Source organism: Salvia miltiorrhiza, chromosome 1 (assembly GCF_028751815.1).
Source record: "Salvia miltiorrhiza cultivar Shanhuang (shh) chromosome 1, IMPLAD_Smil_shh, whole genome shotgun sequence".
In the NCBI taxonomy this organism is placed as follows: Eukaryota; Viridiplantae; Streptophyta; class Magnoliopsida; order Lamiales; family Lamiaceae; genus Salvia; species Salvia miltiorrhiza.
Genome location: NC_080387.1, coordinates 65,431,775 through 65,435,738, shown reverse-complemented (window position 1 = coordinate 65,435,738; position 3,964 = coordinate 65,431,775). Strand labels below are relative to the sequence as shown.

At 34.3% G+C, this 3,964-nt stretch overlaps 1 long non-coding RNA gene across 1 annotated transcript; it reads right to left on the bottom strand.

The window, feature by feature from the left end:
- Positions 1-1,445: 1,445 nt before the first annotated feature.
- On the bottom strand, positions 1,446-3,578 carry LOC131005070 (uncharacterized). The gene is made up of 3 exons (XR_009095202.1): positions 3,007-3,578; positions 2,348-2,469; positions 1,446-1,649 (listed from the first exon to the last, which is right to left on the bottom strand). It is a non-coding gene; the product is annotated as an uncharacterized LOC131005070 (long non-coding RNA).
- Between the last annotated feature and the right edge of the window lie 386 nt (positions 3,579-3,964).

Sequence of the window (3,964 nt, the reverse complement as noted above, 5' to 3'; positions counted from 1 at the left end):
ATTATTCGTGAAACGAAGAGAAGGAAAGGTAACATGTTTAATCATTTATGTTGATGACATGATTATCACAGGAGACGATGTTGAAGAGATAGTAAACCTGAAGAAAAACTTGTTCCTGGAATTTGAAATGAAAGACCTTGGATCTCTGAAGTACTTCCTTGGAATTGAGATTTTAAGGTCGAAAAAGGGAATCTTCCTGAGACAAAGAAAGTATGTCCTTGACTTACTTGCAGAAACTGGGCTACTCGAGTGTAAACCTGCAGAAACACCGATTGTGATAAATCATGGATTAACAATTGTTGAGGGAGCTGACTTAACAGATCAAGGAAAATACCAGCGCCTTGTTGGGAAACTCATCTATCTCTCCCATACACGGCCCGACATCACATATGCAATTGGAATAGTAAGTCAGTTTATGCACAAACCCCAGAAGGAGCATATGGAGGCAGCTTTGAGAATTGTCCGGTATCTGAAAGGAACCACTGATTATGGGATTTTGCTTGAAAAAAAGGAAGATTTGGAAGTTGACGGGTTTACAGACGCAGATTGGGCCAGTAACCCAAATGATAGGAAATCTACCGCCGGATATTTTACCTTCGTTGGAGGAAATTTGGTCACATGGAGAAGCAAAAAACAGAAAGTAGTGGCCCTATCAAGTGCAGAGGCAGAATTCAGAGGAGTAAAAAGTGGGATAACTGAAATCCTGTGGCTTCGGAGATTGCTCACAGAGATTGGCTTTCCTCCAAGAAGGGGAAGTCGGCTCTTCTGTGACAATAAAGCTGCGATTAGTATATCTGAAAATCCCGTACAACACGACAGGACCAAACACGTGGAGATCGATCGGCATTTCATCAAAGAGAAGCTCGATAGTGGGATCATTGAACTTCCTTTCATACGATCGGATGAACAGTTGGCTGACATATTGACTAAGGCTGTAAACACAAAAGTCTTCAGAGAAGTTCTGGACAAGTTAAGTATCGGAAATGCCATTACTTAACTTGAGGGGGAGTGTTGAAAATAACCATTTGCATAAGTCAAAGATTATTATTCAAAGATCATGAATAATAATTCAACGATAAAATCTTTAGCTTTTGATTTTAAGAGATTGTATTTGATTTTAAGAGATTGTAGTTTGACATTTGATTCACCCTTACACTATAAAAGGGTGCATTGTAATCTAAAGAAATATATCAGAGACATTATCAATTCTCTCTACATTTTCTATCATGTTGTTCTTTCTCAACCTAGCTTCTCTCGATTACCATATTTAAGAACTTCCTCTTAAATGCAGTCCTTGAATGAGGCTTCGATGCTGGAAAGTTGTTGCGTAACTGCTCGAGATTGCTCAATGATTTCGGATGTAATGTTAAGACTGTGGATCATATCAGTGATGACAAGCTCAAAAACAGCAATATTAGTTGAAGTAAGGATGGCTTGCATGTCCACCAAGTATCGTGTGAGTTCTCGAGAATCCTTGATGAGTGCAGCCATAACTTTTCCTGCATATGCATCTACCTCAGCATTCATATTCCCATGAACTCAAGAGATTCTAAGAAATTGTGAAGCCCTTCCAACTCATCCCTCACTTTTGCCATTGAATCCATCACCTTATTCCTCTGTCTTTCATACTCAAAACCCTTCTTCTCCATCTGCATGCATATACATCATCAATCTCAGTAATGCCAATATAAAAGCCCTGCTTCTAAAATTAGTGTGTCAATCAATGATATAGCATCATTTGATCAAACAATTAATGCAGCCAACCAATTGTAATTGATGAAAACCAAGATAGACAAAAACTGCACCCACTACAATTAAGATTCACCAATCCCCGGTTTAAAAAAAAAAAAGATTCACCAATCCCCCAATTAGGGTTTATTTTATTAATCACAATTAGGATTTAATATAGGGAAAATGTACAGCAATAAGAAAAGCCTTGTTGTCTCAATTAATTGCTAGTAATGTATGAATAGCTGCAATTCAGTTAATTAGTGAAAATTTTATCATCTAGGATTCGAACTAAGGTTTGAATTGTTATCGGTAGCTTATTCAACCCTGACTTATTCATATCAATTTTCATAAATAAATTAGAACAGAGAACCATTTTAAGCGATTCGATCATCAAGATCTACGGTGGATGCATCATCTTGGTGGATGAATGCAGATCCTGAGTTCGAATCCTGAAGTATTAAATTTAATAGCGAAGGCATTAATTTATATAGTAGATGCATTGATTTTAATGGTTCTTATGTTCTCACGATAAGTGTGGTTCTCACTATAACCGCACCCTATATATATATATATATATATATATGAATGATTGTAGTAAAAGAAATTAAAGAACAACCTCAGTGGTATCTTCATGTGGCCTCGCTCTCTTGAGTCTCTTAATGGAAAGTCGATTAGCTTTTGGTTTCACTTGCAGACGGCGCCCCATGGCCAAGTGCTTTGAACTTTCAGAGTCCTCGCCTAATCGATTAGCAAGATGAGTTTAGTTATAACTTATAATTAATCATGCTCTTCTTTGTAAGTCGTAACCACAAAAGCTGCATTCAAACTCGCCATTAATTCATACGCTCGAGTCGAGCGGCTCGACTCCAAAAAAGCTTGCAACCACATCTTTATATTCGTTAAATATAACAACTTGAATTCTTGGGCTAATTTTGTTTATATTTAAAATAGTTTTCTTCTTTCTTTAACCAAACTAGAGAGAGAGAGAGAGAGAGAGATCTGCATCGTTCGGTAATTAGCATGGCAAAATGGGTACAAAAATCACACATGAAGATCGGAGTTCAAAAGGAAAGAAAATCTTAATTAGGTAACATCGTCGATTCAAATAAAGGAGGTGAGTCGAGCGAGTCGGCTCATCAAAACAACATGCAAAATCAAACGACCTAATTTTTATTCACCAGCTACAGAAACAATTCACGTTTAACAACATTAATATTCACTTCTGCGGCTCTATAATTGCATGAAAAAAAAACCAAAATATACACATGTTCTCACCTGGATATATGCAGAGGAATGTGAATGGGGAAGAAAGATTTGGAAGGTGATACGAGTGAAGTAAAATAGGTTTATTTCACTAAAAAGAAGTTTGTAGGTATTCTTCCTGCATTTACGGTTGCAGCTGGAGCGACGGATTCTTTTCACCTGCTATATAGGAACTGTAAATTCTCTATCCTTTTCTCATCATTATTTTTGTTAGTTGTATTATAAATTTCACTATATCTATCTATCTATCTATTATCTAAACCGATACATATTTCTTTCATCTCTCATGCATTTACAATCCTACGTGGCACTACAAGAATTTAGGATTACTAATTAATTTTCTAATTTATTCAATTTGTGCCTCTTAAAATCCAAATCTAGCTAAATTCAATTATCAAGATACAATAACAATTAATACTACTACTTTATGTAACCGATGGTATTGATTTTGTAGATTATTTTCTTGGCGCCAATACTCACAAATCAATGTTAATTAATTTTATCTCTATATATAGCAAAATAAATCTTATCATTTCATTCTAATTTTCCTCAATTCTCATTCATTTTTTATTTTTTTCTAAATTTTTAATCAATTTTCATATCTAAAAACTATTAAATATCTAAAAATCATTATATTAATATTCTACACCTTCGGGATATTGGGTTAATCATTTACATCTTATTATATATAATACGATTATGAGTCCAATTCTATGTGATTTTTTGTGCTTATTTTTCTAAATTAATTTTCATGACTTTTACTTTTTAATCAATTTATTTATCTTAAATTTCACATTGAAATTTTAACAAGCTTCACCAATTGTAGTCATGTATTTATTAGGATCAGTAAATTCACCAACAATTAAATTTGACCAATTAATTAGTTGGTCAAATAACTTTTTATCACTATACGAGTTTATGAATAAAATAATTGATTAGTCAATTAATTAGCATCAATTACTCACAAATA